Source organism: Pantherophis guttatus, chromosome 1 (genome assembly GCF_059756535.1).
Source record: "Pantherophis guttatus breed Tessera chromosome 1, ASM5975653v1, whole genome shotgun sequence".
NCBI lineage: Eukaryota > Metazoa > Chordata > Lepidosauria > Squamata > Colubridae > Pantherophis > Pantherophis guttatus.
The window spans coordinates 143,985,186-144,008,597 of record NC_142063.1 but is presented as its reverse complement, the minus strand read 5'-3'; the positions used below and the strand labels follow the sequence as shown (position 1 = coordinate 144,008,597).

Sequence of the window (23,412 nt, the reverse complement as noted above, 5' to 3'; positions counted from 1 at the left end):
CGCCCGAGCCGGTCCGCACCGGTCGAATTTCACCCCTGGTTTGCTACTTTGAGTTGACAAAATACATATATATAAAAGAAGAGGTAAAAATAAAATAACAATCCAATTTAATTCAAAAATGGAAAGAGAAGTAATATTTCAAAACCATCCCTATATAAGTTTTTGTGCTTTTTTTGTTTAAAGTTGCTATTTCTGTTTCCTACATACATTCAGCTTTAAGAAAGTTAAAAAGTTATTTGGAATTAATACTAAGATAATGTGCCAGTTCTAGTGAATACCAATTTGAAAAAAAAAAAAATCTCTCATGATAAGAAGGCAAAAGAAACTTCATGTTCTATCAAGTTCACATATAAACTATTACAATTAAAGACTTATATCTGAAGTTGATTTCTACATCTCCCAGTTTTATATTAATTATTTATTCAATTTATAGGGTTATCCAATCAACAATGAGTCAAAGCAGATTACAAGAGCGTTAAAAATGAATTGACAAGGCAATAACATCTACAATAGCAAAGATAAAACATCAAACATAAACATTCCAAACAGGTATTCACTTAACTTCATTACCGGGTCACAAATGGGAGTGCGTGTGCTTCACTCACACACGCCATCTCCACACATGCACAGGGCCTTTCGCGCATCTGCAGGGTCAAAAAAAGAACGTTATCACGTCCAGGTGGTGGGCGGAGCCTCCTGCAGCCGCCACCGGTTCACCCGAACTGGATAGAACTGACTTAATACCACCACTGATTCCAACGTTTTGGCCCAGTGCCTGTCAGAATAGCTTCGTTTAAGGCCTTTCTAAAGGATGGCAAGATCAAAGTCATAAGGAACTTGAGGTGAATGGCTATTCTATGAGCAGTGACGGCTAACCTTTTCAGCACCACCGGAACCCAGAAGAGTGTGCATGTGCGTGGCAGCCAGCTGCTCTTCTGGATTCCAGTGCGCATGCGCACAGAGTAACCCGGAAGAACAGCTGGTAACAGCGCGTGTGCCCACAGAGAGGACTCTGTGTGCCCTCTCACGGCTATAGAGTATACACAGATGATGCAATAGTCAGTGTTATCAAGAACAGGGATCCCCAACTCCTGGGCTGGTACCAGGCTGCAGGCCATTCAGAACTGGGCCGCACAAGTGGCGGGCAATCAGGTGAATGCACACAGTTCCACTTGTATGTGTGGTAGACACGTGGGCGAACACGCGCAGTTCCGCTTGCGCAAATAGAGCTGCATGCTTTCGCCTGCTCACCCACTGTACGTGCAAAAACATCTCCTCTGCTCCCGCCACCACTGCCAGTCTGTAAACTCAGAAAAGTTGGGGGACTGCTTATGAAGAAGACTCATTTTGGAGGGCTCTATGAATAGCATGAAATAAATAGGTAGATAAATTTGGGTGGTCTTTTTTCATGAAATACAACCAGAACTCTTGAATCTTTCAAATTAAGACAAGCCTTGATTACTTGCATTAATTTTCAGTTCTACCACTCATTAAATAATAGTCCAAACAAAACAAAATCACACTCTTAAAATATCCAAGATTCCATTTTGTGAAGCTTTGAATAGAACTGAACAAAACATTCTACTGAGCAGTTCTGTTACCTAGTAACAGAACTTGTAAAAGACCATCTATTGCATCCAGGGGATAAAGGATTTTAAAGTATAAAATTATCAAAAGAACTGTCTGTTTATTATCTATACAACTGAATTATATTTAAGTTTCAAGGAAAACAATTCAGACACCAGCCATCCAAAATGTTAATCCCTTGCCCTTTCAAGAACCGATAACTGGGTAATTGACAGGAATACAGGAGTACGGAGTTAGAACATGTGCTGATTTTAACATTAAAGAGAAGAAAGTCGACAATCCACAAAATCTTCCCAAAGGCCCAAATGCTTATCTTTAGAAATATTTCAAGAAATTGCAGCAGGCATATAGGTAAAAGAGGATAGGACATCTCTCAATAGGCTCATTCTTCTACTCTTGCACTAAAGACAGGAGAAGGAAAATAACTACTCTGTCTTTGACTAAACTGTCCTAGCTGAACTCAGGTGAAAAATTTTCACACACACTTGTCACTTTAAGAAATATTTCCAAGGCAGAAACAAATATACAGGCATCATCCCTCTATCCATGTAGGCAAAGGAATTGGGTTGGTGTCGCACTTACTTTTTTAAATGGAATACAAAATCCATCACAGAGACTAAGGGAGACCAAGCCACTGCCAGGTAAATGAATTTGGATACAGATAGCAAAGAGCTGCCATTTTGAATTCTCTTTTTTCCCTTTCAGAATAATCACTTTTTCAGTAGACGACTGAAGTCTTCCTCAACATGGATACCTACAACAGCAATGGGCCAATTTTGTGGTTATATTCCCATTAATCTTTAGGACATTAAATGAAAAAAGTTATTTATAGTGCCAAAGAAGAATGGAGAAATTAGAATTCAAAATCACATGCATGAAAATAATGGGAAGAGCAATACAGATGGGAGAACTGTGGGTCCTCCTATCAAACTTTTTTGGAGAAAAAACACAGATGTAAAATAATAAAATAAATAATTGATTTGGGGCTGAAGGAGTTCAAGCCTATAGAGAGGAATTAAATGCTTATTTATTTGCCATTCTACCCCTAAGTATCATTTAGCCCATTTCACTTCACCCACATTGATTTAAAATGACTATAAGATAGTAGATGGACACAGAATTTGGAGCTTATTCCAAACCAAATTCAAACCAATAAAGGATTTGCCTTTATGATTGTGATTGAAAACTATTGGATGTCTAGAACAAGATTAACAAGCAACGAAGTCTATCTAGTTTGCTATATGCTAATTTGCAGGCCAAGTATGATGATAGATAGATAGATAGATAGATAGATAGATAGATAGATAGATAGATAGATAGATAGATAGATAGATAGATAGATTTAGACCAAACATATGGCCTCTAAAAGTTTGCTTTTTAGTATTTTAAAAATTTATACAAATGAAAGAGCAGTTTGGTGTAATTGTTAAGACTAGAAACTGGGAGACTGTGAGTTCTAGTTCCACCTTAGGCACAAAGCCAGCTGGGTGACCTTGGACCAGTCACATTTTCTCAGCTCTAGGAAGGAGCCAATGTCAAACCACTACCGAAAAACCTTGCCAAGAAAACTGCAGGTACTTGTCTTGGCAGTCTCTGAAAATTGGAAATGAGTGAACAGGAAAAAAAAAATGAAATGAAATGAACGATTATCAGAACAGAATCAGAAGTGTCCAAGAATAACACAATACCTTTGTTTTTATCTTTTGTTGTCTTTATGTCTAAATCTTTTGCCTTGTGCTTTTCAAATGCTTTCCGTTGCCTTTTTTTTTTCTGTTAGTAATTTTTTTACTGCCCTGTATTTTTTTAAACTAAAAATTTTGCAACTTGGGAGTTCCCTGTTTTAGAAAAGAGAGAAAACTATTATATTTCCAATCTTACTCTTTTGTCAGATTCTAAAAGCTTTAGGCATTAGACTGATGTAAAAAAAAAAAAGAAGATGATTCTTTTCTTGAGACTACACTGAAACAGTACTTTAGCAGAATCTTTGAAAACCAAACTCAGGACACCAATTTTGAAAATGAATGCAAAACTTCAAATAATGTTTGAGAAAAGAAAGAGTATTACTTAGGAATGCTCCAAAGTTGTTTCATTTTAAGGTACTTGAAATAACTTAATACCTCCTACATTTTGACTACTGAATCACAAAGATTCACTTTAACCTAAATTCTTTGACGTATGACTCAAAGTTAACTCATTAAGACTTCAATATCAACTCACAACAGAATTCAGTTGACCTGACATCTTCTACTCAAAGATGATTTTTTCCTGAAGGCAAATCTGGCCTAATAGGGATGAACAAAGCCTATTACTGAGGGGAGATATTTAGAATTCAGAGAGTAAATGAGGGCATGGTGCTCTTGCTTCAGACCTTACTGACTCCCTATTAGGGTCAGACAGAAAAAGACACCCCTTCTCCTAAAATGCTGCATAGTTCTTTCCATTCCACACCAATTATCCTAATGCTAATATGTGAAGGATGGTATTGCGAAAAGGGCTGTGTCCTTTTACTGCCTCAGATTCAATGGGTAACGATTTCAGCAGGGTTACATACATAGTTGAACATTGGTATTTTGAATTGTTGCCCCATGCCTAGTTAAAATAGGAATGATATGGAAGATTCAGACTTACCCATCTGATTGTAAAATCAAAATGTCTGTGGCTTTTTTTTTCTAGTTAGGCATATACTGACCTTCCATGTATGAATAGCACTTTTTGATTAATCTAATATATTCTGAATTACTTAATGAGTTCTGAATTTCTTTAGCTCAGCATTGTAAGTTCTGCAAAGTGGTTGCTTCAACCCTTTCTTTATTTCAATCTGCAAAATCAATACATTTAACATCTTGAAGATCTCTATAATACTTGATATTTACTACCTAAAACTCAACCAAGGAATTTAACATATCCACTTTGTATCTGTAATACTGAAAACCCTGCTGCTCATGTAGGTGGACATACAATGAAAAATCTGACAATCTTATATTCAGTTCCCCAAATCCAAATATGTATTACATTTCTGTGCAAAACAATTAATTTTTTCAACCAGAAGAGTTTCTGATTGCAAAATACTCTTTCAGATCCCACAATACTTCAAACAGAACATTATGTCCAGATAAAGACATACTTGAAACCAGCAATCAGGCTGTCAAAAGGGAGAAATTAGAAGTTAAAAATAAAATGCATTGAAAAACAACACTTTAATTCTAATGCAAAAGAACCCACCAAAACCAAAAGATTTATTTTCCCCTTTTAGAATAAATAAAGATTTGGTATTCCCATTTCTTTTACTATCCATTCTATTGTATCAACTTAAATAATATTTTGATGATATTCAGCTCAATAGATGCACCAACACTTTTTAAAGGGTCATGCTGGACAGAGCCAAAAATATTGTAAGAAAGCCGGGTGTTTTTTTCCCTTTTTAGGGCTTTATATTTAAACTATGGAAGGACCATCTTTTTATTTGCCTGGTTTTTATTCCCATTCATTCTTAGCATATCTTCACATACCCATAGAATGTGCAAAGAGATTTGTTTTCTTTATTACATTTTATGGAAGGCCAAAGTGGGACAGAGATTCATATTAATGGCTATTCATGCCTTTCCAATATAATAATATAAATGTGTGTATCGGAAAACTTCTCATTTTTTCCCTTTTATGTAGCTTTAATTCATCTGATATCTATTGTTGGAAGCTACTTAAGGGATCAGTATTTTTCAATCTTTCTCATATATGAGCTTTGCCTCTTAGGTTTCTCTGCAATGGCCAGGATTGTTGAATAATTCTAAATGGCCAAGCCATTCCAATGGCCAAGACTGAAAAATAATACTGTATACTGTGAAACAGAAAGGAAAATCCATTATCATACAAACTATAGGGTTCATTACAAAACTACCACCTTTGAAAAAAATGGAGGAAAGAAGGAAGGAACCCAATAGCAATGAATTAAAAAGAGTGGGACAGGGTGGGTACTCAAGTAGCATTTTTTTCATAGTTCCTAACATTATAATCTCATACAATACTTCCAGAATAGTCTTTTCTAACTTTGGTACCCATAAAATATGGATCAACCTTTTCAAGAAAGTTTTGGAATCTGGAGAATGTTGCAAAACAGGAATTTTATATGAAAACTGTCATAGTCACTAGCTTCCTGGAAGAGCCAGATGGATCTCAGTCTGAAGAACTGTGCACTCAATCACTTGCAGTTGATCCACCCAGCAATCAGCAGCTGTTTCCACTTTCAGAAGGTGAGGAACTGTATCTGGAAAGACCACTGAGCCCCAAAGAGTGCTCCTTGGGCAATGGCGCTCAGCCCCATTGTATGTCAGGGGTATTGCCAGCCTTGATTGGTTTCACCCACCATTATGTTTGCCCTTTGAGGTAGTCAAGATATGAAGTGCAAACCATGAACATTAATACTAAATTAATACTTGTAAGTATTGTAAGTTTACAGTAACAGACTCTTGTAAGTATGAAAACATATCATTCCTCTTTTATGTTTTCTTTCCAGAAAACTAGGGAGGGTTCATTCTGAGACACATCCCGTGCCCCTTTTCTGTTAGTGGGATGAGATATCTTTTGCACGACAGTAGTCTGGGTTGTGATTTTTCTTTCTGTGTCCTAAGGTCATTCCCAGATACCATTACAATTCAGGAGCAACTGCTCTTCTAGCTCCCTTCGTTGGGAACAAGTGCATTGCTTACTGAAACTGCACTCTGAACTCTTGCCTATCAAAGCTCTTCTTTTGCACCCAGATCAGCTGATGACTTACCAGGTGTATTATGACCCCTGACAATGCTTCTGCTTGCTGCTTGGACTTTGCTTATTGTAAGTTTCTAAGGGATTCAGGACTCCTTAAGCATCTGTGTACATGCCCTGCTTACTGCCTTTGTAACCACTCAACCAAAGCAAAGCTTCTGAACTATTTTCTTTTGTGTGAGTGTGTGTATTAGGCCTGGGACATAAAGGGTGATTGATTGATGAATGAAAATCAACGAGCTTTCCCTCACTGAATACCAGTCATTTATGTAATGTTCCAGTTTAACACATTATGAAAACATTAATATTTTGAGGTTCCATATCACACATAGAAAAAAAAATCCCAAAGTTTAATATGAATGAAAACTTCAATATTGCTTTTTGTAAACTAAATTAAGCTGGTTCTGAAATGGTGCTTCTGAGACTTATAATTCCATCTTTATATAATAGAAAAATCGGGAGAATTGCTGAAGCTAAACATGCAGACTGTGAACTGTATCCCATCCTATATAACACTATTTTACAAATTTCAATTTAATAGTATATTCTTTATTAATTTTTCAAAAATTATTTACTGTGGAAATGAAACAAATTATAAAACAATGCAATGTTTCAAATGTCATACATTTGATATATTTCCAATTCAATCTGCAAGCCGGTCAAGTTGCTATATTTGTAGTTAATTTATCTTAGTTCTATGGCATTTAAAGAATCTAAAATGGTATTAAACTAAGAGTAGATACTTGGATAGGCATTGACCTGTATTATAATTTGCAATCAAAATTACTTGCCAAGTACACTTTTTTTTTTTTTTACTGTTTGCTTTATTCGAACTGTGGTGGTCTTATTGCCAAGGCTTCCAGCATAGTCTGCCAATCATTTTGTGCTGTCTATAATTTTGTTCTGCAGGGAAACAGAGAATACAGATTCTATTTTTAAATGGTTCATTTGTCCCTCTTCATTCTCTTACGGAGGAACTGGCCTGTTTGATGATGGACAGAGTTATAACAATTCCATGTCCTTCATTTCTGAAAATGCCTCTTTGTATATTTTGCAGAGGGAAGTTTCATGTGACAGACACTAATCTGAGCAGAACCTCCACTCGTGCAAATTAATGCTTCTTCTCAGCTACAACCTACACTCATAATATTGTCTACTGTAGCATTCCTCTAACTTAGGGGTGTCAAATTCGATTTCATTGAGGGATGCATCAGGGTTGGGTTTGACCTCCGGGGACTGGGGTGGGTGTGGCCAGGGTGGGCATGGCCAGCATGACATCACTTGTGTCAGGGAGGCGCCTGTGGTGGCGCAAGCACTCTGCCAGAGAAAACTGGCTCCGAGCTCCATTTTTGGGTGGGACGGCCTCCTGCAACCCTCTGCCAGTGAAAACAGAGCTCGGGAGGGCTACACGCATTTTTGCTGGCAGAGACACCGTGGGCCGGTCCTTCACTGTTTACAGGGCAGCCCCGCGGGCCAGATCTAAGCACCCCGTGGGCCAAATCCATCCCCCGGGCCTTGAATTTGACACCCCTGCTCTAATATTTTAGATAACAATACATGTTGGACTCTAAAACAAGATGCTTTTTAGATATCATTTAGATGAGTTCCTATAGTTTTGCATGCTGCAGTAAGAAAAGAATGGATTCTTAACACTTGTTAGATAGCATAAAAGGTAAGCTGCATTTTAAAGGCAAACTTGAACTTACAGAATTGCACTGCTAGTTGCTCTGCAATTTTGTCCTTTGGGTTTGCTTTTATTGTGAAATTTTATTATTTTGGATCATTTATGGTTTTTGTATGCTGTCCAAATATCCTCTCCATTCCTCTCAAGTCCTGAGGTAACAGGGAAAAAAAACATTTGGATAGAAAATGTAAAATGATTAAGGATATAGTTCTTGATGATGGATCCCTCAAGTCAGATGGCACTTAACATGCCACTGAGGAAAAGCTGAGGATCTTTTCAGACCGCTAATGATGTTTATGATGTGGCTAGATTAAAGCCTTTGGGAGTCCAGTTGCTGATGTTGCTGTACAGGAAGAGAAAATCTGAAGCTACAAAGACAATTACTGTAGAAACATGGAATGTAAGAAGCATGAACATGGGAAAGCTCAAAGGTGAAATGAACTGACTCTAAACTGACATCTTAGGCACCAGAGATTGGGATTAGGCACTTCAGTCAGAGGTTCACATTGTTTATTAGTCAGGACTTGAAAAACAAAGAAAAACTGGCATTGCTTTTATATTTAGGAAGGGTACACCAAGAACTGTACATAGCTACAATGCAATCCTTTACTGAACAATATTTATTAGACTTTCTGGAGCAGCTTTTAGTACGATGATCATTCAGATTTATGCTGCAACTACTGATGCAGAAGAGGAAGCTGATAAGTTTTACTATCTAGTTTGATTTGAAAACCACCGAACAAGCGAGCAAAATGTGCTTCTTGTGATTGGAGACTGGAACGACAAACATGAAAGAGAAATATATAGTTGGACTGTATGGCTTAGGAAACCAAAATGAAGCAGGAAAACCACTTAACAATTCTGTCATTCCGGTGACTTTTTCATAGTTAACACTGCTTCAAACAACCAAAATGATGGCTCTATATATGGATATCACCAGATGGGAGTATATACAAATGTTGTTGACTATTATTGCTAAAAGGAGATGGAAGAGCTCAATTACAGCATCAAAGACATGGCCAAATGCTAAATGTCAAATAAATTATAAATAGCTCATGCTAGTTCAAGGAGGGAGGGAGGGAGGGAGGGAGGGAGGGAGGGAGGGAGGAAGGAAGAAAGAAAGAAAGAAAGAAAAAAGAAAGAAAAAAGAAAGAAAGAAAGAAAGAAAGAAAGAAAGAAAGAAAGAAAGAAAGAAAGACTCAATTTCCACAATATGATCTTGAATATACTCCTATTGTCAAGGACAACATCAGAAATCTCTTTGAAGTCCCAAAGTTGATTAATAGAGAAATGAAGGAATTCTGGCATGAACTTAAAAAGTCATTAAGCATGAAGTGAAAAGAGATCACCAAAAATGGAGAAAAAAATAGAAGAAAACTGGAAACTAATTGATTCAAAGAAGATCAAAGAAAGATAGAAGGAATATACTGAAATATTATACAGTAGAAATGTTAACATCCAAGATAACTTAAAAGATATCCCTTATTTACAAAAACCTCTAATACTAGAAGATGAAGTTAGATTCTGGTCATTACCAAGTTAGACAGTTTACAGGGACTGATGGAATATTCAGTGAAATATGGCAAGTAACAGAATAAGAATCAGTAACGGTTCTAACCAAGGTTTTCTAAGCAATCTAGAGAATGACACAGTGGCCCACATACTGAAAAAGGTCAATTTATATTCTAATGCCAAAAAAGGACACTTTACCGAAGATGCAAATTGCAATACAATATCCTTAATTTCACATGCAAGTAAAATAATGCTTAGTATCATCTAATGTTTATCAGAGCCCTACACGGGGGAAAAAAGGTTGACAGATGTTCAAGTTGGCTTTATAAAAAGCCAGGAACATCGAGAAAGCCAAAGATTATCAAAACGAAGTCAGTATGAGCTTCATTGATTATAGAAAGTCTTTTGATTATCTGGATCATATCAAGCTGTGTAAGGTGCTCAAAAAAAACAAGGGAATCCCAGAACATCTCATTGTCCTCGTAACAGTCAAGGAAACAAATCAATAGACCATCAAAAAGTTAACCCAAGGTTCTCACGTGAGGCACAAATGATCAGACTCAAATTATTCTACTTCAGACGTATTATGCAAAAGATCCAGCTCTCTGGAAAAGTCTCTAATACTGGGGGGGAAAGGGAAGAAAAGAGAAGAGATTAACACTAAGGTAAATAGATTCAGTGACAGTGGTGATGAGTTCACTATCAGAAAACCAAGTTAGAGACAGATCATCATGGAGAAAATCTATGTGGTCACTAGGAGTCGGCAATGATTTAATACCACATAATCAATTTATTTTTTTATTACAGAATTATTTAAACATGAACTATATTCATTATAGAAATTAAGACAAAGCCCAATTAGTTTCCATTATCATATCTCATCTCATCCTTTTCACAAATTTCCATGCCTATCCACCCGTTAAACTTTGGAGATACAAAAAGAGTCAAAAATACAACAACAAAAACGAAGTACCATTCAGTAGGATGAAATCACAGAGTCCTAACGTCTCCAATCCCAAATTTCAAATTATTCTGGTGGAGGGGGGAGAATGACACTTCCTTTCAAGTAAGTATAGAACAAAGTCTGTGAAAAAAAATTCATATTCCTTTGTCGATTTGGCAGACAATGTTCTTATTTTAGAAATACTTTATAGTAACTGCTTACGTCAAATCTCACTTGGGGATTAATAATTTCCTGCCCTGTAAAACTAGTACTCTCCTTGCATAGGAGAACATAGGAGAACAAACCCATCAGGACAAGATTCAGTAGTCCATCTGCATTTGAAAGACAAAGATCACTCTTTTGAAGGCAGCATAGTCCACATTCTGGACAGAGAGGACCCCTGGTTTGAAAGAGGGCTCGAAGAGGACATCTATGTTAAAACTGAACAACCCTCTCTCAAAAAACCCATTTGCACTATTCAGGTGGTCCTTGGAGCTCTGATAAACCTCCAAGTGGCCTCAACAACACTCAGAGGGAGTGCCAACAACCAGATGCCTGTAGGATGAAAAATGGTATTTACTTTTTGACAGAACAGAGACAGAAAAAGTGCCATTTAAGCCTTCTGAGACAGGGAGTTCTAGCATTTAGGTGCAGTCACTAAGAAATCCTTTCTCTTCTCATAAGCAAATTGACTGTTCCCATTGGCTCCCTTTGATACAGGTAGTCCAGAAAAAAACCAGTTGGATTTCCAAACAGACTCAATAGTCCACTACAGATAGTCCTCGACTTACAATAGTTCATTTAGTGACCATTCGAAGTTACAACGGCACTGAAAAAAGTGACTTAGGACCATTTTTCACACTTATGACTGTTGCAGCATCCCCGTGGTCACATGATTTACATTTGGATGCTTGACAACTGACTCACATTTATGACAGTTGTAAAAAGACATAAAATGGGGCAAAATGCACTTTACAAGTTTCTCACTTAGCAACATAAATTTTGGGCTCAATTGTCGTAAATTGAGGACTACCTGAACTCCAGGTAATAAGCTAAATCCAGATTTTCAGAAGATAGGTACAAATCCATCCAGAGCAAATTTTTGGAATGGGAATTAGACTGGGATTTGTAGAGTTGGAAGGAAATCTAATATGGGAAGGGGAGGAGGAGGGGTGAGATAGTTTAATTCCTGTATTATAAATATATATTTTATCTAGTGTGTTTAGTTTTGCATCACCTTAAAATCTCTACAGAGCTGGATTTTCATTGATCTATCTGTCACAAAGGTGCTTTTTCAAGAGGCAACTGGACTTCCTGGTTTTTCTTTGAAGACGTTTCGCTTCTCATCCAAGAAGCTTCTTCAGCTCTGAAGAATGAGTTGGATGAGAAGCGAAACGTCTTCAAAGAAAAAACAGAAAGTCTAGTTGCCTCTTGAAAAAACACCTTTGGGACCACCATGACCTGAATGACAGAGAATTGACATTGATCTAACTGGTTTTCTGACTGCTTTTCGGGAATTTCCATGGCTTGACCAGTAGTTCTTTGGTGTCTGGAATAGAAAAATGATTCAGATTTATTCCTCAGCATTGATTGTTAGATAGATATGCAGGGAAGGTTGTTTTTCCAGTGTTCAAAGAATTCGCTCCAAATTTATTTTTTGCAGTTGTTTAAAAGTATACTGTTGGATATGCCTTACTAAAAATAACTTACTGCTTTGGATATCTTTATTTATGGTATTATGTAGATTGAGTTTTTGATACCTTGAAGCCCTATTAAAATGGAGCAAAAATATGGAATATTAATATTTAATGAACAGTGAATCTAAAAGCTTTTTCTTGGCAGCAATTCTTAAAAACGATCAAATCTGATAAAGACTGTTCCTTAAATTGCTTCAAGAATAAGGATCCAAAAGAAAGGCGTATTTTAAGATTATTATCAATCTTATTAAAATACATGAAAAAATCAAACTGAAATGCTTTCAAGCACATTAATTAAGCAGATGTCAATAGCTTTCATATTTGAAGAATGAAAGAAGTTAGTCCTGCTATCTTTACTGATCTTAGAACAAGAATGCTGGTAAAACTTTTCTTGTTTAATTTGGACTAAAAAGAAACTGAATCAGAATTAAATATCTGTAAAAAAAGGAAGAAACCTCAAGTTGAGCTTTAATCCTGGTCTTGTTATTCATCAAGAAATAACATAATTCAAACAAGAAACTGTGTGTGTGTGTGTGTGTGTGTGTGTGTGTGTGTGGTGTGTGTACCCTATTTCTCCCAAAATAAGACATCCCCTGATAATAAGCCCAATCAGGCTTTTGAGCGCATGCACTAAAATAAGCCTCCCCCTGAAAATAAACCCTCCTCAAAAATATTGAAATGCACAGCTGGAAATCAGGTAAAATGGCAAGAAGAGCCCCATCTTGTTCCATGGACCCCAAAATAATAAGACCTCCCCGAAAATAAGGCTAAATGCTTATTTCGGGATTCAAAAAATATAAGACAGGGTCTTATTTTCAGGGAAACATGTTATGTATGTATGTATGTATATGTAAATCCAGGGATACTAGCGAAAACTATCTGGGTGGCAAGTAAAGCTTATATATGAGGAATTCTGATACGGCTTGCAACATATCAGAAAAAAAACCCAATATAGGAGTAGAGGAAAATTACAATTTGAAGGGAAAAAAATAAAAGAATTAGAAGAAACCCATTAAACTAATTCAAAATATTGAGAAAATTAAAGTTAAACAACAATTAGATTTTATTATAACTAGAAGAACTCCAGAAGAAGAGAAAATACACCAGGTTTTTAGATAAATACCTGGATCCTCCTATCTTCTGTACCTCTGCTTTTCCTTTTATTTCTTTCCTGTTCTACTGGAAGGATGTTATTTTCTTCTAAGCAGTTTTGGATATCGTCCACTATTATGCCTTTAAGTAATTTAAACATTCTGGGAAAGCATTTTTATCAGCCTTTAATGTCCTTGTTATTTACCTTTTCACTGGGTCTTTTTGAATCAGATAAGTTTTGCTAGTTATTAACCAGTCCCTAATGTCTCCTTTACACACTATTTCATTAAGCATCTTAGTTATAATTGGATGGTAACCTCCTGGTTGACCCTATCATCAAGTAATGAGGGTTATTTTAAATAATCTTTAAAAATCCCTGGTTTAAATTATAAACTTCGGATAAATATCTCCTTTTGATTTTGAACAGAACACAACTCTTTGAAAAATGATACAATTTCCTGCTTGGACTCAAACTCTACCCACAGCTAAAGGTATACTAGTCAATTATTATTTTCAAAATTAATTGGGATTTTTATTAGTAATGTATGCAAAATTATAATGGTTGAAGATAGAAAAAAAAATACATGCCATAATCTATGTGGTTAATAAATCTATCAAGCCACACATCAAAGTAACTACTATTTTTGAAGCAAAGTGTGAAAGTACTGGGGCTTAGCAACAAAATGAAACCAAACTAAGAAAGTGAAGAATTCCAGTACACTTGTGGAAGTTCACTAGCTGATTTTTTAAAATATTTTTAAACACTTGAATCAGAAAGTGTGATAAATAAAAGCAATAAACAAAATCTGTAACAAAAGAAAACATAGGTTAACAGTTACATGGAAAGTCCTGACGCTTTCCTGATTACCCATGATTATACTACAACATGCAATACAGGGGTGGGTTCTAAAATTTTTTACTACCGGTTCTGTGAGCATGGCTTATTTTGTGGGCGTGGCTTGATGGTCTTGTGACAATTATTTAGGATTTAGCAGAGGTACTGGTCTACCAGGCTTTTAACTGCTTGCAGAGCTGTACAGATCTACCTATTTATTTTTGCAGGCACCGGTCTACTCATTTGTTTTCTTTTAACAGTGATCAGCTGTAGGGCGGCCCTTTGAAGCTCCGCAGCAAGAGTTTAAACAGTTTTTTTCCCCTCTAGCCATCAGCTGGGACTTAGGAGGCAGCAACAGATTAGGGGTGGGTCCAAATAAAAGGTAAGAATAACACGGGGGTGGGGGGGCGGGGGGCAGAACTGGTTTGGTGACATCATAGTGTCACCGCTACCGGCTCGGCAGAACTGGGCCAAACCGGGAGGAACCCACCACTGATGCAATAATAAAGTTTCTAGAGTGAATATGTTTCATCTGTTTCTGAGTCAGCAAAAGAATTTAGTCTTGCTGAAAAAAGCTGCAAGTGGTACCCCACCACATTCAGGAGATGAAAAGGACCGGAACTTGGAGGTATTGCTTTTCAGTAGCACTGCCAGCTTTTCTAGAAGCAGCTGAAAATAAAAACCCTTCCAGAGGTTATGTGGGACATGATGCTACTGTGCTGTTTCAGATAGTGAGTTATAGGGAATTAGTTACCTTAAGAATTAAGAGCTGTCTCCTTAAGAGATTGCATTGTGGGAGATGTAGAGAGAGATTGCATTATGGGAAATGTAGTCCATGACATGTGACCACATCTGTGTGTCTGATTAACCACTGAGGCTCTCTGCCTGGGTGCAGAACAAAGACCCGGCCATTTTGAACTACCACAGAAGAAAGAAGCATGCTTTCTGAACAGGGGGACAGAACTACCGTCATTTTACACTAGGAAATGGGATAGATTATGAAATACTTGGATGAATCTCACCTTGACTCACCATGATTGTAAGTCTATGTGTTTGAGGATACCCGAAATAAATATAATCTGCATGAAAACCTGTTTGCTAGAGTTTATCTGCCTGTTCCCAGTGGAGCCAGATGCCTGGGGAACAGAACAGCTACAGTGTCTGGGTGCTGCTGGATTGATATCATACCCATGTATGAAAAGGGCAGCACTTGCATTCGAATTACAGTGGTGTTTCTATCAGCTTGACAAAAGCTTGCAATCCTGCAGCTTCCCCAGCTAGGGATGATTTAGTTTTATATTTGATTTGTCCAACTTTCCCTATAATGGTTATAAATTCAGCAAGAGTGAAATTACCAGAATTTTTGTAGCAGGAATCATTGCTATCATGGTTTATTAAACAAAAAGTCACGAGATTGTCATTATGAGCTACATTTTATTCAACAATAGTATACTAAACATACAAGTACTCCTCGCTTAGTGACTGTTCAAAGTTATGATGGATATTCCCAGAGCTACTTACAACCAATTTTGAAGTTTCGATAACCATATATACACACATTTTGGGTGCTTGGTAACTGGCTTGTAGTGACCCATGGTCATATGACCATTATCTTTGGTATTTTTTGCCAGTTTCTGGTATTTACTTCTGGTTTGCAGAAAGAAAGAAAAAACCTCACTCACTGGTTAAAATAGGTTCATTTAATGACCTTGGCATTTGCTTAACAATTGGGGGATTCACTTAACCATTGCATTGTTCACTTAATGACTGCTGCAACAACACCTAAAATTGACTGTGGTTCCATGGTGACCCACTTAAGGACTGTCACAAGTTAAGACTTTAATTCTATGCTCAATTACAGTCATAGGTTGAAGACTACCTGTATTCACATTGTAGAAAGGGCTTCTGAAATTTCTTTTTTACATTTATAGAAGATTTCAAGAAACAGTAGTATAGATAAATGTTGCTGTTTTTCTAGCTTTAAGTATTGCCCAGTTTCATGTATAGCAATATATTTTCTTCAACAATGGCCCACTCTGAAATATAATTGTCCCAAGAACATCAGTGATCAGTTTATTCCATTATCCAAGTGCTATTTATTATTCTCTTAACTGTTCTCATGTTCTCAAGTTCACCACTAAATGAAACATTTTGTCTCAATTAGAAAACATTCTTATTTAGAATGTAGCCTTAATTTCAGAGAGTTTGTCAAATGAATTTTTTGATGCTGTATTCAGCCATTTTTCTTGGAATGTGATAAAATTGTTTATGAGCACAGGGCTCATATCAATAACCATAATCTTACTGAGTTCCATATCAATGCTTTTGTTTTATGTGGACAGAGAACAAATGTAATTCTTAAAGCAATAAATCCCAACTCACCGAGAACACTTTTCATAATTGCAGTGGAAAGCTATTTTTTTTAAAGCAATTCACAAGGTGAGGAAAGGTTATGTAATCATTCAATAGATTTATGAAGCATTCAGTTACTATATATAAAGGTAAAAGAAATTTAACTTGAAGCTACTATAAAGAATTCTAGAGGAATCTAATAAATTAGAAGCGACCTATGCAATTGTGCATGAAATAAATTGTTCACTTCCCACTTTATTTGTGTAAATTATTTCCTGAAATAAGGAAGTATCTATGATATGATTTAGACAGCCTTTAGTAAAACCACTTACAGCCCAAGAATCTATATATCCGGAAAATCTATTCCATTACCTCTGATATGCATCATTCCTTTGCCTCTCACTTCAAGCTCCTGAATCTAGTATCTGTCAGGTAAGATGCTCCTTGGAGATGTACTTCTTCAATTCATAGATTAGATTATCCATGTAATATTTCAGGTTGTTTCTTTATGACTCTAGAGCTTTATTCATAAATAAGCTTCCTTGATATTTCTGGTAACCTACTGGCAGCAGCTAATTCCTTTTTTAAAAAATTTCATCCAGTAATTTCAGTTGCTATATTTTTAAAATATTGAACTAATGACAATACTCAAAATGTTACTTTATTTTAATAGTATTTGTATGGATGGCATATGATGAAAAAGCTAAACAAGCAAAAGGCTCTCTCATATGAGTGTTATTAAGCAACAAAAAATACTTTTTTTTAACAGACCTGCTTTTACTTTCATTTTACTGAGAGTACTATCAAGTGTTATAAAAATTGTCCCCCCCAAACATATGAATGAAACACATTTCTACTAGAGCTGTGAAATACCTCAGAAATAATTTTTGCAACAGGTATTTCAGTGCATGTAGGAATGCAACAATATAACCCAAGTGCAACTCTTTAAAGCAGTTGCATCTTTACCCAGGATTAAACATCTGTTCTCTGCTGCAGTCATGTGACCTGGAAAAAGACACGGTTGCTTTCAAGAGCCTTGGTAGTACAGTGGTCTAAGGCACCCTGTTATTAAGCTGGTTATTAAGACCAGCTGCCTGCAATTACTGCAGGTTCGAATCTCGCCAAGGCTCAAGGTTGACTCAGCCTTCCATCCTTTCTAAGGTAGGTAAATTGAGGACCCAGTTGTGGGGGCAATAAGCTGACTTTGTATAAATATACAAAAGGATGAAGGCTATTGCTGAGCACATTGTAAGCCACCCTGAGTCCCCGGAGAAGGGCGGCATATAAATCAAATAAATTAATTAATTAATTAAAAAAAAGTGTTACAGATGGTTGCTACATTCACAACACCTGCATGCAGGGAGCCAAAACTCTGAGTGAGACAGCACAATTGAAACCCCTCCCTTTTATACATTAATCAACAGTGCACTAATGTACATGGAAGTAGTGGCTTCAATTATGAGGGCCATCTCAACCAGCTTAGCTTTTTGCCCTACCTCACATATGCTCTAAATTTGATGTTCTGCCGATCTTTTCTGAAACTGAATCCAAATCATCGCACAAACCATTGTGTCTGCTCACTTTTTAATACTTTTTCTTTGGGCAAAAGAATTACAGTCAGGTCAAATCCAGTAACCTCTGTGTTTGGAGAAGATTCCTGAGGATACTGTGGATGATCAATAGCACTTTAGCACTTTCAAGAGCATTTAAGACTTATATACCGCTTCACAGTGCTTCACAGCGCTCTCTAAGCGGTTTACAGAGTCAGCATATTGCCCTCAACAATCTGGGTCTTCGTTTTACCGACCTCGGAAGCATAGAAGGCTGAGTCAATCTTTGGCCAGTGAGACTTGAACTGCCGAACTGCTGGTAGCCGGCAGTCAGCAGAACTAGCCTGCAGTACTGCATTCTAACCACTGCGCCACCATGGCTCAAGAAAACAAACCAATGGAATACTGCACAAATCAATCCAGAATTCTCACTTGAGGCACAAATGACCAGGTTGAAATCAGTCAAATAAAAACCAACTTCTCAAGTTATAATGCAATGTAAAACATTTTAGTCAGCTTTAGTCAGAAATCAATGAACTTCACTCTCAGCTGCATGCTTATGCAAGTGTTATGTCAAAAAACATACACTGTAAACAAAACCCATTTCTTAAGCCAGTGGTCACATTTGGTATTTTGATAGCATATTATGGGCACTTCAACAAAACAGCTGCCATGATCATCTTGGAAGGTAAATTGGTAAGATGGTTTCTAACCCTCATGATGCTGCTTACAATTTCAGTCTACTTTTAACTTTTTCTTTCCCAGAAAGGTGGCTCTATTTCCTAACAAACCGTTGGAACACACCCATCCGTCCATCCATCCATCCATCCATCCGTCCACCCACCCACCCACCCATCCATCCACATGACCTACACGACCTATTAATCGAAACAAAGCTGATGCCTAGAGACTGTCATCAAAAATATATCCTTGCCTAAAGGGTTTCGTTAGCCACAAACCTAAACCAACTAAGCTTTAAAATGCAATTGAATTCAATTTCCTTGATGATTTAGATCTTTAGATTTAGAGCCATCATAGTGATTGCAATTCACACTTGAAATCAGTTGCCAAGCACCCTGCAATCATGTCGCCCATTGCAATATTTCCTGCTAGCTTCCCATAAAGCCAGTGCTTTCCGCTTATATTTCAGCAGGGAATATTTTCAGCCTCTGAGTGGACTGACTCTTCCACTCCCTCGACGCCGGCACTGAGCCTCCCAAGGGTTCCCTCACCCCTCTGAGGCACTCCACATTCCTTGGATTCCATTTGCTTAACAACCCATGAGATCACTTAACGACCGCAAATGGGAATGCTGGGATTGTGGTCATTGAGCAAAGCAGTTGCTTAATGACCACTTTGATCAACAACTGACATCTCAGTTCCAATTGTCATAAGTGAAAGACTATAACGGGCCTGGTGGCTCAGCAGACTGATAGCATTGTGATTAACACCAGCTGTCTGCAATTACTGTAAGTTCGAATCTCACCAGGCTCAAGGTTGACTCAGCCTTCCATCCTTTCTAAGGTAGGTAAATTGAGGACCCAGTTTGTGGGGGAAATAAGCTGGCTTTGTATAAATATACAAAAGTATGAAGGCTATTGCTTAACGCATTGTAAGCTGCCCTGAGTCCGGAGAAGGGCGGCATATAAATCAAATTTAAAAAAAAATAAAAAAAAATATGTACTATCAGGAAGAGGGACATTTCAATCAAAGCTTCAAAACTGTTAAATGTCTACAGAGATTCTCAGTCTTGGATAAGAAGCTTCTTGGATAAGAAGTGAAACATTTTCAAAGAAAAACAGAAAGTCCAGTTGCCTCTTTAAAAAGCACCTTTGGGACTACAAAACTGTTATATAAACCTTAACAAACTGCAAAATGAAACAAGGAAGAGAATGTTCATTGCTGTGATGTTCAACCGGCCTTAGTAATAGATGGGTAATTGTTATGTTCATTTTAAAATAGTCCTGAGTTAATAATTGCTTCTTTATATTACACTGATGACTCTATAAAGAAAAAGGCAACAGCGTATATGGTTAAGAAAATTGGTATTTATGGTTGGGAAGAAAATAAACAAGGGAACAAATCTCCATTACTTCACAAATGGATGAAAAGTAACATAATGGTCTTGATAGCTTCTCTAAAGAATGTCAAAATTCCTGAAAACTGTAAGAAGTATAGACTGGGGAAGAATATAAACATTAGCACCACAATAGACCCTCTTGCCTCTCTGTTGCACAGCATTACAGTGTTAAAAGCACTTAAAAGCTTTAAGAAAGCATTAGAGAAACATAAATGCAAAGCTGTATCTAAGAATACCTAGTATTTGCATGAAATATGTGTTTTATTTTGATCTTAAAATAAATACCTTGTGACCCGAATGTTAAACCAAACTATTCCAGACAGAAACAGATTGGTAATAACAAAATCAGCAAAATTTTAGTTGTTCTGGAATTTAGCTGGATTAAAATCCAAAGTGACTCAGAGTGGCAGAGTACAAGGCTGGTGCATGACTCCCCTTGTATCTATGGATTGTGCACCAAAACTGCCATCTCCTGAGGGCCTGCCCCGCCTGCTCTGCTGATGTACTGACCTATTGGACACATCTCTGGAATGGAATGGAATGGAATGGAATAGAATTCTTTGTTGGCCAAGTGTGATTGGACACACAAAGAATTTGTCTTCAGTGCATAAGCTCAGTGTACATAAAAGATATATGTGATATATCATGATCATAGTCATCATAAATACATTAATCATGAATCATAAGATACAACACTTAGTGAAAGTGTTAGTAATACAGTCTTAGTTAATAGTTTGACAGTGCTGTAGGGATTAGTTGTTTAGCAGTGATGGCATTCGGGAAAAAACTGTTCTTGTGTCTAGTTATTTTGGTGTGCAATGCTCTATAACCGTGATGGTGAACCTATGGCATGCGTGCTGGAAGTAGCACGCAGAGCCATCTCTCGGGGCACGCAAGCCATCACCCACTCCAGCCAGCTGGCCTTCACATGTGCGGGAGCTCCAGAAACCAAAAGAGCAGCTGCCTGGGGTGCATGCGCGTGCTGGGAAGATGATCTTCTGGTTTCCGGCACCACGCAAAAACCAGCTGGCCAGTGCACATGTGTGTACAGGAAACCGGAAGATCGGCTGCTCTTCCAGTTTCCAGCGCTCCTGCGCGTGTAAAGACCAGGTGGCCAGCACGCCAGAACCCGGAAGAGCAACAGGCGATGGCTTGTGTGCCCAAAGAGATGGCTCTGCATGCCACTTCTGGCACACGTGCCATAGGTTCGCCATCACAGTTATAGAGCACTGCACACCAGAGCAACTAAACACAAGGACAGTTTCTGAGGCTGGGAAGGGGCTCCGGCTTTCCTGCGGAGGGAGGCGGAATTCCCTGCCCAACTTTCTCTGTCTGGGGCTGTGGAACCGGGTCATTGGTGGGGATGTCTCGCCACCCAGGTGGTGACCTGAGGGTAGGCAAGGAGGTGTGAGGACCCCCAAAAGGCCAGGCGGAGCCAGCGCATGCACACCGGACAGCTGGTCTTTGCGCATGCATGCGTGCCAAGAACAGGAAGACCAGGTGACCAGTGTGCATGTGCACACCGGAAACAGGAAGATCAACTACTCTTCCGGTTTCCAGCACGCGGGCCTGCACACATGCACATGTACTCCCATTTCAGAACTTGGTGCCACAAGGTTCGCCAACACTGCTCTATAATGTCATTTTGAGGGTAGAAGTTGAAACAGTTTATGTCTAGGATGTGAGGGGTCTGTAGATATTTTCACAGCCTTCTTTTTGATTCGTGCAGTAAGAAACAAGCTCATAGTGCGGCATATTTCACTGGCCCATTCACCTTCCCTTCCTCACTGCTGGCAGTGTTCTAGTGTGGAATATCTCACTGGGATCTCCACCACTAATCTTCTTTTTCCCTTCCATTGTTGCTGACTTCCTTGAATGGTTCTCATTCTTGCCTCCTCCAGAACTACAATAGAACCACTGCTTTGTTCCATTTCCAGACTATAACTATGCATATTTTGCTTCTCTTCAAACTTACCTAGAGTTATCCTCACCATGTATAGAACTATTTTTATTTTTTATTTATATTTATTTATATTTGTCAAGAACATATTGGATAATATATATAAGTATAAGCATGAATTGAATACATAAAATAAATACAAACAGAGGAAACATTAGGGCAGGGAAGGTAGGCACGCTGGTGCGCTTATGTATGCCCCTTACAGACCTCTTAGGAATGGGGTGAGGGCAACAGTAGACAGTATTAGGTTAAAATTTTGGGAGTTTTGGGATGAAACCACAGAGTCAGGTAGTGCATTCCAGGCATTGACCACTCTGTTGCTGAAGTCACATTTTCTGCAATCGAGTTTGGAGTAGTTCACTTTAAGTTTGTATATATACACGCAAACACATACAAAAAAGAACCTGCTTTGATATAGTAGTTCATGACAGAGCCCCTTCACACAGCAGTAAATAAAAAAGGACAACATAAATGTTAAAGAGAAGGATGTTATCACATTTCCAAAAGAAGTACATATGCCCTCCAGACATTCCATTTTACCAATAAAGAATGACTAGATTGCTGCAGTGGCTTTGATCTGTCAAATTTAGGTGTGCAATGTCATTCACCGGAGACAAAGAAGCTGGTAGATGCCTCTCCTGCTGTGATAGAAAATATGGGACAATGTTATGTCTGGCTATTTTCAGCAGGTGAGAGCCTCTTCCTTTGCATGCAATCCCTTCTTTCTCTTGGAGAGATATGTTGGTAAAAAAAACAACTTGATACTACCCCTCTCAGTACATTTTCACACATTGCTTTATGTGTCAGTGCGTCTTATTTAAGTGGAATATAGAAGAAGTGCATAAACTGACTAACACAAAGACATTTGCAGGAAATTGTTTTTGCTGAAAGTAGCTAATTAGTACTATGTTCAGTAAAGGTAGTCCTCAGCTTACAACCACAATTTAGCCCAAAATTTATGCTGCTAAATGAGATATTGTTAAGCGAGTTCTGCTCTTTTTTATGCCTTTCTTGCCACAGTTATTAGAAGAATCACTGCAAATCTTAAATCAGTAGCACGGTTGTTGAGTGAATCTGGCTTCCCCACTGACTTTGCTTGTCAGAAGGTCACTGCAACTGCCATGAGTCAGTTGCCAAACATCCAAATTTTGATCATGAGGATGTTGCAATGATTATAAGCAGGGGTGGGTTCTACTTACCTTTACTACCGGTATGCAATGGGAGTGTGCGCGTGCGCGCTCAAAACCTTTTGAGGCTTCTGCACATGCCCAGATTGTACCTTATGACATCCGGGCGGGTGAGTGGAGCCTCCCGCCGTTTTTACTACCAGTTCTCAAGAACCGGACAGAACCGGGAGCAACC

General features: G+C 37.9%; 1 protein-coding gene and 1 long non-coding RNA gene across 2 annotated transcripts in view; one reads left to right on the top strand and one right to left on the bottom strand.

Annotated features, from left to right (window-relative positions):
• KCNJ3 (potassium inwardly rectifying channel subfamily J member 3) overlaps nt 1-23,412 on the bottom strand; it is a 114,242-nt gene that overhangs the window by 34,566 nt on the left and 56,264 nt on the right. The window lies entirely within an intron of this gene.
• LOC117670265 (uncharacterized) lies at nt 1,592-2,594 on the top strand. The gene is made up of 2 exons (XR_004592606.3): nt 1,592-1,659; nt 2,293-2,594. It is a non-coding gene; the product is annotated as an uncharacterized LOC117670265 (long non-coding RNA).